Genomic DNA, 13262 nt, shown 5'->3' on the forward strand with positions numbered 1-13262 from the left:
TTCAATTAAATGGAAGAGTAAATATCATGGGGCCAGAGCTAAGATTTTTCAGCCTTCAAACATTAATGGTCAGAGAAGTTGTAAGACTGAAGTGATGAAGCAATTTGAGTTAAAATTCTTAAGTATTTGTACGTGGAAGGCATTCAGGCTCACTATGGCAATAGCTAACTTACTTTCCCAAACAAAGAGCAGGAGGAGACTGTATAGAAAATGTGGCTGACTGGGGAAAAAAATTCCTCAGTGAAAAATGGGAGTGGTCAGCAAAGAAATCTATGTTGCAGAGGTCACAAAGTTCAGAGAAAGAGACACGTCAGTAAGCAGAAATCCAGGTGAGATATAGCTGGCAGAGTTGCTGAATTAAGTTCTTTGTAGAGGTAAAAAGAGCAGGGAAGGCATCAGACCTCTGTGCAGCACAGATAAGATCAAGGAATGCTTCAGAAGCCAGAAGTTTTGCTTCATTTTGCTGTAAAGATGGTGCAGAAGAAGGGGGTTACAAGTTGATGGTTAAAAGTTTCTGGACACACAAAGAATCTCATCAGAGGTCAAGGCAAAATTTGCAAGGTTTTTTCAGATCAGAAGGTTCCTGGAGACAGATCAAGTGGTAAATCCAATAGCACTGATATACAATCAGCCTGTGCAGATGGAGGTTGGATGGGGACCAGACAGTTGCCTAGTATCAACAATTTTACCTGAATTTAATTAAGGAACAAAAAAGGGAGGTAGTTACTTACAGACCCAAGAGCTTAGAACAGCTTTTCTTTTTATCCTAGAACAAAATAGGAATAATTAAAGATATGGAAGTGCACGAACAATCAGACAAAAATTAATGTGGCTGTATGAAAGGTAGAGTATTTTTTATTATTTTTATATTTGGATAGGAGAATAAATAATTTTAAAGCACTGGTTATGTGGTATATGAAAGATCTCTGGGTTTCACAGAGGGGGTTTGGGAAGTTATGAAAGCAGGGGAATGCAGGGATACACACTTTGATAACTCAAAAGAGGCTAACAAATTGCTTAATGAAGAGATCCTGAAATATAAAGTTGTGGGCTCATGAAATTCCTTAGGGACTGGTTTTGGCACGAGCTAATGTCATATCTTCACTGATGACCTTGGAGAAGAAATGTAAATATTAGCTGAAGAGACAAAACAAAGAAGTATCACTGATACAGAGAAAGGGAAAAATGCCTTCCAAAAAAGTTGGAAAAGGAGAGAGAAATTTCTGACAAGTGGAAAGAATGGCACTAGAGTGTTCTGGACAAAAAGAGAGGTGATGGTAGAAGTCTAAACAGTCTTTGCTTTTTATAGCCTAGCAAAAGGAATGTTAAGAGGGCATATGATTTCTGCCTATTAATACATCAGATGGGTAAATCCCAATGAAGGGGAGCTGCTATTTCAGCTAAAAGGCTGAAGAGTACTGGCATGAGAACACACACGCATCACCTGCTTAAAATAGAGGCTAGATACTAGGAGGTCAGTTGAACCACAATAACACAGAGGCTTCCTTCTAGCCACATGTAAACTGTTTTCATACATATGCCATTAAAAACAGCTCTGGAGACAAGCTCTCTCTCTCCTTCAAACAATCTCAAACAAGCTCAAGCCCTTCCCTCTGCTCTGTTGTGGGAAATGTTAGCTAAGCCAAGCTGTAGGCAACTCGTAATTCCTGCTGCAGGTCATCCCCACCTCCTCTTAAACATCACAGATTCAAGGTCACAGTTTTTTGCCCAGCTTTACATGAGCTATGAATTACAATTCCTGGTCTCATTGCTCCTGGGATTTGAATGCATAGGTGGCTCCTGTTAGCATACAGAAGAAGCTTCTGTGCTGGCCTTCTCAAAAATGTGCATATTTGGCACAGCTTTCACCACTGAGCAGTCACTGACACAAGTGGGGACATTACCACAGCTCCTCCAGACAGTGTTACATGGGGTAAAGGGAAATAAACACATATGGGTTAAGCAGGATGTCTTGCACCCCAAACAACTTTTATCTTGCCTTTTCATTTTTCTCCTGAACTTACACTACTTATATACAGAGTCACCTGACTAATCCTGGCTGTCAAAAATCAGCACTCTATGATCCAAATCCCATAGGAGAGTCTGAGCTGTGTTTCTGGGCTGCCTGTGGAGGCCTCGTGACAGAGTTGTGTTGCTCAGCATCAGACAAAACCCTAAGGGGAAAAATCAGCTCCCAGGAAGCATAAGGATAGAGGAGAACATTGGTCACAAACCCCTGGAACCTGTGACTGTGTGGTCAACTCCACCTGTTCAGCTGCCACTCAGAAATGTTCTTCTTTTGTTTAAGAAACTGCTCCTTGTGGTTGTGCTAGCTTGTACAAACGTGACTTGGAAACACAACTTCCAAAAAAAGATTTGGAATCACTTGACTGCAGGCATCTCCCAATGGTGGGACCTGTGTGCAGGCACAGGTGGCCAGCATGTGGTGATCCTGCTGAGGCCTTTTCTTGCACCAGAACTCCAGCTGAAGCAGTGGCTCCTACATTGACTTCTCCATAGGTTTCTGTTTGATGCTCTCAGAAGTTGAAAATTATTTCCCTGTTTTCTGAAAGGGAGACACTGAAACATCAGCTTCTAAACTAATGTACTATACTGCCTTTTCTGGGTTCCCTTAGGGGACAATGACACTTCTGATTTCTTGTAGAGCACTAGAAGATGTCTGCCTGTGTCATTATCTCCATGTACTATTCTGCACATCCATGCAAGATCACAGAATCACTTTGCAAGTGGGTGTCAGAGTATCAGCCTCTAAATATGTCTTTTTGCATGTCAGGACCCACGTGCATCAGGGCATGGGTCCTATTTTGTATCTCTGTGTGTCTCTGTGCAGGTTCAACCCTCTGTACCAAGGACCTCAGAAAGGTAATGAGGGCAAAATCCTTATGCTGTCAAGTTAAAGAGCACTGGAAATGTGACTAATAATAATAATAATAATAATAATAATAATAATAGTAGTAGTAGTAGTAGTAGTAGTAGTAATAATCCTGCTGTTCTAATAGCCCAGACTAGAGCTGCTCAGAGTGCACAGATGAGGAATGCAGGGATCACATCAAATGGTCTTGCAAGTGCAATATCACATCTCAGGTCTTCAGGTACTGCACCACTGTGCATGCTCTCTCCCTTTGCAACAGGGAGATGCTGGGAGGGAAGACCTTCACACCCTGGCAGTGAGGTGGCAGAGAGCCCACCAGTCTGATGGTGGCTGAATGTGGGAAGTGTGTTTTCCAGCTGAGTTCCTTGTCAGGAGAGCTCTGCCACCCAGCACAATGCCTTGCATCCCTCCTTTCTGCCAGATGTTGGGCGCAGTCACTTGCCAAAAAATCACTGGCTGAGAGGCTACCTATTCTAGAAAAAGGAGGCACCACAGGCAGAGGTTACACTAAGAGCCAGAACTTGTCCCTTTTCAGGCACTGGCCAAACCTTCTAAAGTCTCTTTTTTCCAGGTGGAGGGAGAAGGAGGTCACTCTGATGAACACCAGCTAAGACTCACCAACACCAGCTCCCTTTCCCAGTGCTCATCTGCCAAGAAAGATGGGGGAGCAGACTGCCCAAGGGACAAGTCTCGGAGTGCTGAGGGTACCCAGAGAGGTCAGCAAGGAAGTGATAGGAGCACTGTGTGTGCTCCTGGTATCCTGTGGACCTGCTGGCTCAGGGCTTGTGGTCATGTTTAGTACCAACAGACTCTTGGGAGCACACAGCTCCACCAGGTGATAAGGAAATGAACCTTTGGCTGCACCCTACGTAGAGGGCTCCGGTGCACAAGAGGGACACCTCCCACGGGGCAGGGGTGGCTGAGGTCCTGATGGGAGCTGGCCAAGGCATGTCAGCCATAGCTGATATAGTTTTAAACATGCCCTGTTCCAACATGCCCATGAACAACTTGCAGGAGGTGAAGGAAAGAAGGGAGCCCTTTGTCCCTGCACTGAGAACAAAGGCTGTTCTGTGAGCCCCAGGGCAATGCTGACCCAACCAGCATCAGCTGCCGCTGTTTCTTCCGTCACACTGACAATGCACAGTTGCAGGGTTTCTCCCCCTGTGAGGAGAATGGGATTTAGTGATACCATAAGTTAGTCAAACAGCAGCCAAGATACCAATTCAAGTCCCGTTCAATGGATGCAACGTTTGCTTTGTGCTGTTTTTCTTCCACTTCCTGTATTTTGCACTAAGCCTCATTTCCTCTCCCTTTTTCTCTGTAAGCACAAGCACCACAAATGCACACACACACTTTCACTCCTCTCCCTTCTATTTAGCTCCTATTTGGGAGGAAACAGCTGCGTATTTATCTTGCTAGAGAGATCAAATGTTTTTCCAACACAGCTCTCAGAGAAACAAACAATGTTAACCACTGAAACCACCACTGGTGTGTATCAGCTGTGTCGCGTCCACCCAAATGAGTGGGACAGAGCACCTCACTCCTTCAGGCTGCCAGGATCTTGGCTAGACACTGGATCAGGGTCTTCCAGTAAGTTTCCTCTGGGGTTGGGAGAGAGGCCACAGCCAGTCCCTGCTGGGGGCTGGCCTTGGCAGGGAGCACAAGCAAGGAAGCCAGCCTGTGGAGTGACGCTTGGTTGCTGGCTGGTGACCTTGTGTTGCCATTAGATAACCCCTGGAACAAGAGCCAGCCAGGAGTTCCATGTGCAGGAGCTAGCTGAGGTGAGCTGTCCCTGCCCTTGCCACCCATCCACGCTGGGCAAAAGGTTTCCTTCTCCTGCCTGCTGAAAAATGCAGTCCTGATCCTGTGGCTCCCACTCGCAGGGCCCCAGGCAGCTGGTGGAGGGAGGGAGAGGGGACAGGTCACAGGGTCATGGGACTGCCAGTGTCCTTGTGGCACCTGTAGCAGTGCACACTTGGTGCACAGAAGCCAGTGCTGAGCTACAGCTTCCCTTTTCTCTTGAACTGCTATCCAGGTGTGAAGATCACTCTCCAAAATTTCCTCTCCATCACAGATGTGCCTGCTGTCTGCATGGTCCAGAGGAAGGCATGCTGTTGGCCTAGATTTTGTCTTTGTCTGTAAGCCACTTGCTTAACTGCTTCCCATTGGTGACTATTCCTGTAAATCAGGGCAGTTCTGGCTGACTCTCTGGAGTTCTAGGGACTGGCCACAGAGAGAGAGACAAGCTGAGATGTGTACACCTTGAGCTGGGAAACCTCTCAAGGATGCCTCTTATTTGTGAGTTCAAGGGTAAACCAGTATCCAGACTGAAGACAGGAAAAAAAATCTTTGTTCTGGTCGGGAAGGGAAGAATTGTGTGAATGTGACTTGGTTGCCCAGGATTTCATCTGGCAGATATAGTCCTGCTATTGCAAGGAGCTGGGAACTGGCACTCCTGTGCTTACAGGCTTTTGTTTGGAAAAGTTCCCATCAGTTAGAGGTGCTGGGAAGGATTTCTTGAGACAGAGAACAGGCAGAGTTTGCATGTAATAAACACGAAGGTGCCTCCTTATTGACCACGGGCAAGCCTCTGTCCTGCAAATTAATAACTGAATTATTGAGTAATTTCTGATGGTCACACAGTGCCAGACATACCAAGAAAATATCAGAGCAGAAGGTTGGAGGTCTTAAAGCTCCAGAGGAGTTCTGGGGCTATGGGAAGCAGCAGAGGAAGGTCAAGGACTGCTTTAGTCAGTGCCTGCATGAAATGTGAGCAAATAAAATGATCTCCAGAAATAGTCCTATTTCTTACACTAGCTGGTTCTGATGTGCTTGTTAGTTTGGTAATTTTAGGGGAGGAGAAAGGAAAAGAGGAGCATAGCCAGCTCCCTTAGAAGAGACCAGCCCATGGCTGGAACTGAAAACAAGGACTGCTGGAGAGCCAGAACTAACCCTGGCTGTGCCAAGCAACACAGTGCATCCCCCTTAAAAACATGGCTATGCCTGGGTGAATAGTGTCCTGAAACTGTTTGCAGAGCTGGGAATCCACAGCACTGCAAGAAAGGGAGCTAGGACCTGCAGAGCAGAGTGTGTGGACAAAGGATGACCGCACATAGACCTGTGGGCCCTGCAGAAGCCACACAAGCCACAAAAATCTCAACATGGCTGGATACAGCTGCTGCTATAATATGATAGTGCATGAGACTGGCTCCAGTTCAGCGGGGCTGTGGTAGAGCACGCAGCATAGAAGAGATTCAGTTTGATGGCTGCTGATGCCTATCATTGCCAGTAAAATGGAGGAATGGACAAAATGGGAAATTATCCTGCTTATTCTGAAAAAGACCCCAAAAAGGACCTAAACTGGCTCAGAAACTTACTACACAGCTTACGTCCCAGAAACCCTGCTATCACAGTGTGAAGAAGCTTTCCAGTGCAGGGCAACTATGTTGTGACAGAGTAATGTCATGAGTGTAAATACAGACACAGATTACAGAGATATACGTATGTCTGTACAAATGTGTATGTTTGCATGTATGTATGGCACACAGAAATCTCTTTCAAAGAGCTTTGGGCTCTGAACAGCCCCAGAATCACTGGCAGCCCCAGCGGGGTGTGCTCTGTGCCCTGGCAGTGAGGGCACTGCAAAAGGGGAGCCCCTGGGGCGCATAGCCAAGGGCAGAGCAGCCCAGGGTAAGCTGAAGCCAGCTTCCTGGCCAAAATTAACATGCTCCTTGTTGCCTAATCTGTAGGACTCATCCCAGGGAGTTCTGAAAGAGACTCGAGCTGTGGTATGCACATGTGGAGGGCAGAGCAGTACCTTGCTTGGGTTAACAGTACCATCACGTGTTAACCTGGGCAGGAGTGTGCTTCTGTCACCGTTATCACCAGGGTGTGAGTGCTTACTGGAAAACTTCCTTACCCTGGAGTGCAGAATCTAAAGGGAAGCAGCTGGACTGCATCCTCAGCTCCCCTGGCTTTGGGACACATAACTGAGCTCCCCAAATACTGCTTTAGCAGAGAGCTGGACACAGAGCAGGGTAAGGAGGGTGTCTCTTGCACGGTGCGGTGACACCGAGCCCAGCTTCACGAGGTTCAGCATAAAGGAATAATAGCAGCAAAAGCATCCTTGAGCCTCGGCCAAAATCCACCCAAGAGGGAACTTCAGGTGCCACTGCTGCTGGGAGGTCAGGCCAGCGTGCTCAAGGTCAGATTCCTGTCAGAGGCGGCTCTGCTGGCTGCAAGATGATCTCCACGCTGAGTCTGAAATGCTGCTGGTGGCCACCTCCACCAGCACCGCCACGATTGTGGAACTTTTTTCATGGAAACTATCAAGCTAGGAACATCCTTGAGCATGGAGATAGCTTTCCTCACTAGAGAGGGTGAATGGAGACATTCTTTTGCTGTGGAGAGTTGGGGAGTCGGGAGGAAAACATGGCCTCTCCTGTTGCCATGCTGGTCACTGATGGCAGCCTTCTCTGGCTGTGCCCTTCTGCCCCAGCTCCAAGTCTGCATGCTGGCTGTGCTGTCCCTGCAATTTAAGGTTTGTTTGACCAGCAGGGAACCACCAAAGAGTGTGTTTAAGATAAAGACAAGACTGTGTTGTCTGTGGAAGAGGAGATCAGGCTGGATCAAAGGAGTGGAGGAAAGATCTCGTCTGAAGTTCATCACCTTCATGTAACTCAGGGTGTGGGTCAGAGCCTTGAATGTGCAGGGCAGGAAAGAGATTAAGTGAGAAGAATGGAAAAGGTAAAACCACAAAGGCTTTGAAGGCCAGGAAGGGAACATTCTGCTCAGATGCCTGGACAGAGGTTTATGATTATTTTCTATGCAGCTCAGTTGTATTATCCGCTATGAAAAATCATTGGCCGTGGAGATATCTGATAAGAACTGGGCTGGCATCAGCTGGGAGAACAAAATGTCAAGAATGCATCGCACTGCACCCCCACTTTTACCAGCAGGCAGGACATTGGTCTGGGAACAGTGTGTTGCTCACCCTTATCTCTAATTGCCCTGCTTGCCTAGCTTCTTTACTGCCTCCTAATGAATGCAAATATGATGTTTTGAGATTTGATCTTCTTCTAAGAACCCCTTCCCCTCCTGCCTCTCACCTCCTGACCTGTGTTCCCTAATGCATGGCCTGGGCTGGTGATGGGAGGTCTGGGGAGCTGGGAATGATGTGAGTACAGAGGAATACTTCTAATCTGGATAGCTCTGTACTCATGTGCCAAGCTTTCCCCACAGAGCAGAAAAAAGTTGCCATTTATGGCAAAATCTATCTGGTCCCAAATGCTTCACAGTGAAGCAAAGCAAAAATCCCCTTCCTCACTTATTTTGGCAAGAAAGAGGATATGGGCTGTGGGTTGCTGAACAGCCTCAGCCTACACCATGACTGTCCAGGGTACACAGCAGATGTCAGGAACAGGCACCAGGGAGAGGAACAATTTCAAGGAGAACCAATGGACTGAGGTGAGACACACTGCACAGGAGCTCAAGGGCTTTTCTTCTCCTGCCCATGCTACATCTCCTTCTATCAAACCTACCCCTCAGCTCTGCAGGACTGGAGAGCTGTGTCACCAGCACACCCAGTGGGTGCAGAAGCTCATCCCACAGATGTGTGAAGAGCTGTTTTTCTAACAGTAGCACACACATGGCATCTGAAGAGACTTTTGTTCCTTGGTAAGGTGGGACAGGCCTTGTTAGGGTGGAATCACTGTTAGCCTGAAATTCAAAGAGGGACTGACCTCCCTTTTCGTGCTTAAGATTTGATAGGCATGAAGCTATGAAAGAAAAGGCTTTTATTCACTCCTTCCTTTCTCAAGCTTGACTGTAGCAGAGTGTCTTTCCTAAGACTGGCTTGGGAGGCTTTGCTTCCCCACCCTTTCTGAACCATCACATACAACAAGGCATGTCCTAAACTGCTGCTCAGATCTGCTGGCAATTCAGTCAATTTCTGTGGAAGCCTGAGTAGAATACATGTCTCTCCCTGTGTTGTTGGATATACAATGCCATCCCTGTCCCTGGGGACTGCTGCACCCTTCCCAGACTGCTGCTGGAGGGTATCCAGAGCCAGCTCCCTGATCTCCCTTAAGGCACAGCTGGCATGCTGAGCTGATGGGGCTCAAGCCCCAGTGACACCCTGGGAGCAATAGCATTGCTGAGCTCCCCCTAGACAGCAGGACAAGCCTATTCAAGCCTGAAAGGTGGTCAGGCAAAAGAGTGTTTAGGTAGCTGTATTTATACAGCTGTAGCTGTAGGACACCTGTGGGCATGTATTTGAACAGCTAGATCTTGTCTGAGTGTTCAGGTGTTAATATTCCACTGATATGAGTGAATACAGGACAGTCCTTCAGGACAACATGAACAGAAAATTCCTGACATAGTTATTACACACCATGTGTGGGTTCTGGGGAGAGGGGCTCATGGATGTTGGCTGAGAATCCAGCAATCACGTGCATGAAGCACTGGGTGGAGAGCTTCATGTGAGGGGTAACTCATGGATAAGGCACCAAGGGCAGGAAGAGGTTCTGGGCGCTTCTTCTAAATTCGGTTGTAATTTGGGGATCTCACCCGTGGCATGACCCTGCTGACACCATTGCAAGTTCCTTGATTCTAGTAATGATGCATGGATGAGTTCAGGCAGCTGGTAACAAAAACCACACTGAAATCCAGAATGAAAAAGAGGAAGGCTGGCAAGCTGTAGCTATGTGACTGCTTCCAGAGGAGGTAGTGAGGGCTCTGCCCTGACTGCTCTGTCTGTGACCAAAATAGACCTTCCCCAGCAGATCCTGAGAGTGGTCATCTCAGTATTAAGTTTTCTTTCCTATCATACCTTCATTATTTCCAGGTGATCACACTGTTCCCAGCAGCTTGCTCCGACTGCCAGCAGTGCAGCTGAGCTGTTCCTGACCCCTAGCCTATGGTAATTAGAAGGCTTTGCCGGAAGCCTTCAAGTGGTATCTGTTGCTTTGGGAGTGATTTGTCCAAGATGGTCAATTTTCACTGTGGAGGAGAAGGAAGGTCACTCGGAAATGTTCGCTCCAAGGAAAAACTCCCTTCATTTCTATTTTAATCTCTCTGGGGATTAATTTCCTCCTAAAAAAAAACCTGGAAGAGCAGAGAAGTAAGAGCATGCAGGCAAGCACGTGTAATAAGGATAGGCTGGGGACAGCCATGTTTCAGACTGGATGTTGTACAGACTTGCTTTTAGAAAGGATTTTGTAAAAGGGAAAATAACATTTAAAAGGAACAGAAAAATATCCCTGCATGATTAGCTGTAGATAAAACTTTTAAAAACAGCAGAAAATACCCTAACTGGAAAGAAAGAGCCCAGCTGTCTGCTGAGCACTCCCTTTCCCTTCTCCTCTGCCTGTGGGCCCAGCTTTGTCTGCTGAGGCAGCATGGAGCTGTGGGAAGACCATTCTCAGCCATTTCAGGTTGTAGCTTGATGATGTGGTAAACCTCCAGCCATCAGATCAAACACACCCCAGCCATGCCATACACAGGGCAGATAAGTATAAACTTGTTGGTACAAAATAGTTTCTGAGTTTTTGAGACAATAGTTCTTGCACAGCCAAGCTTCATGCCTGTGCTGCTCTATTTTTTCACTGGGTCAGGTGCTGCTCATTCTCCCACACATGGGATGAAGCTGTGAGAGCACCACACAATGTTTATTCAACAGAAAGGAGCCCTGTCACCATGCCTCAGCCAGACCAGATTTATAGGGATGGGTAATGCAGGGCATTGGCTGGATGAAAACTATCAGATTGTCACCACAGAATACCTGTCACCAAAGATATGTGTGGATAGCCTGGCAGGTGTTATATGAATGAAGGGTTGTGTGAGAGCCAAGTCACCAAGGGGAGTCACAACTGAGCTGGGTCAGTTTGTCTGGGCAAGGGTCACCACCAGAACTCCTTTGGCCAGAGCTGTTGCTGAGCTGTGTGGAGCTGCATCCTCCACAAGAGTGCTCCTGTTGACTTCTTGGCTGTCTCCCCATCAGCCCCGCTCTGTTTAGTTGTGAAACCCGACCCTCGTATCCCATGTCCAGCAGGTATGAAGACCAAAGTAAATAAGCCTCAATAGAAACTACACTTGTTAGGGACAGAATGCGTGTTAGATTTCATAATTCACCTTGGGACTCATTTGCTGAAGGCTGCTCTGAGTCCATTAGCACTGATGTCTATTTTTAGCCCTGATTCCTGTCAGCTGTGGGTCCCAGTCCATGAATGTGACACGCTGTCAAGAATTCCTTTTTTTTACCCTTTAACATTTAAAAAATAACTATGGGGTTTTCTGCTGGCTGTTCAGTGTCCTCTGCCACAGTAAAGGGAAAAGCTGAGCTGCTGTGCGTGTGGAGAGGTTTCCCATTCCTCGTGGGTGACAATTTTCTAACTATCCCTGACTTTCTGGCTTATTCCAGCGCATCAGGGATCCAGTTAAGTGAGCACATAGGACATGGGGGTGCTGGCTAGGCAAACCTCTGGGAGGTGACACCAACCTTCCCAGGCATTCTTAGGAAGCACAGCTGTTTTCCAGCTATAGTTGGAAAGTTCTGGTGGCATTTCGCTGGAGGGTTTTCAGTATCTCCTTCCTGATCAGATCTCCCCGCTGGACTGTTTGAACTGGCTCTTTGCCGGACAGCAGCATAAGCCTCCCAGAGGCAGAGGGAAAGTTTTGTGTACCGTGCAGGAAAGTGTGGGGCCTCCTAAAGTGAAAGGAAGCACATAAATGCAAGATTGTACAGCTGCTGTTATCAGAGCTGGGCAAATCAGCCATATTTTCTTTCCAGCCTTCTGAAGAGTCAGAGAGCATAAAGGTTCACGCAAGTGAAGAAGTTACTGTGCTTGGAAAGCCAGATGGAAGAAGCAGGGAGATAGATGATCTCAAGGGAGCAAAGATGAGAGTGATGAGAGAGATTTCTATCCTTCCATACAGGGAGTAAAAACTTTCCACAGACACAGACCTTCTGCCATACTTTTCATCAGCAAAGCCCAGGAGTCTGGAGGCCCTTGGGATGGCACATGGAGTGATGGGGAAAGACAAGAAGGGCTGCAGAGACTGGAGGAGAGGAGACATAGAAGAACATGTGAAGCAAGTGCAGGCAGGATCTGAGCAAGCCTGAAGCACTGAGCTGTGGGAGAGCACGGAAGGGGCTCTAAGCATTGGTACAATTCAGGAGGTGATGGAGTAAGAAGCTGTAAGTGTAAGCTATGGAAGGTCCCTGGGATGCATGTTCAAAGCCAGACTCCTGGGAAGCCTATCCACAGAGCTTTATCGAATATAATTGTTTATACATTTTCACCTAATTGGGGTTAATCTGCTTTCTACTTTGGCTAATCAGCTGATTCAGAGGCCTAATAGGTTGGAGGGGGATGTTTTGCTCTCCTCCTGTTTTCAAGGCCATGGAGTCAGGGGCAAGCGAGCACCATGGAGGGGCTCAGAGCTGCCTGCTGTCAAGTCTGGTAGAAAAGTGCTTTATCCCTTGAGGAATGGTGCTGGGGAGCAGGTCCCCAGGAGGGACTAGTGCCCTTCTTCTTGCTAATTGGCAGATCTTGTGAAAACGAAGGATTACTAGGAAAAAAACTCCTCTGCAAGAGCCCAGCACTGAGCAAGGTAATTGCTCTGCTGAGGTCTGCTGAGGCTCCCACATCCTGGGGGGTACCATTCCCAGCTGGCCCCATGCCCTGCCCTCACCCTTCTGCCTCAGACCCCCACCTCAGCAAAGGATATGCATGATTCTGGCACAGACATCTGGGGTCCATCCACTCAGGCACTGATGCTATTTCAGGTTCCTTTGCTGGATCGTGAGTCATGAGCATCTCATGCAAAATCTTCCATGTCACTCAGGCTAAAAGAGATGATGTTGCCATCATAGGCACATCCTGCCCTTTGAGGGTGGGAAAAAAGTCAGGGTGAGCTCAGCCATGTGATGGGAGCTCACTGTGCTACAGGGAAGCTGCTGTAAAGGCTGTCTCTAATTGCTGCTCATTACTTAGCTTGTGAATATTGACCAGCACCTAGAGCTAATACAGAACATCCTCCATTGCCTTCTCTACCACACCCTGGTCCTGGCTACCTGCTCCCTTCGCCAAGCACTGGAGCCCCATCCACCCCAGTCACAGCTCCCTCAGCCCCTTACCCAGAAAAGGATGCCAGGGCACAGTGGGGTGAAGCTTTCCTCTAATGTGAGTCACTCCTTGTCCAGACTTGGCTTCAGAGTAGCTTTCTTTTGGAAAATGGCAACTAAACTGGTGAGTCACAGCATGAAGTGCAAGAAATGCTCCTGGACAAGTGTGAGATGTCCAGGTGAGCTGGAACTCCTGAGCAGCAACTGTAGCCAAAAAAGCATTCCTGCAAGATGTGTTTGGAT

The sequence above is a fragment of the Molothrus ater genome, chromosome 2 (assembly GCF_012460135.2).
Source record: "Molothrus ater isolate BHLD 08-10-18 breed brown headed cowbird chromosome 2, BPBGC_Mater_1.1, whole genome shotgun sequence".
Classification (NCBI taxonomy): domain Eukaryota; kingdom Metazoa; phylum Chordata; class Aves; order Passeriformes; family Icteridae; genus Molothrus; species Molothrus ater.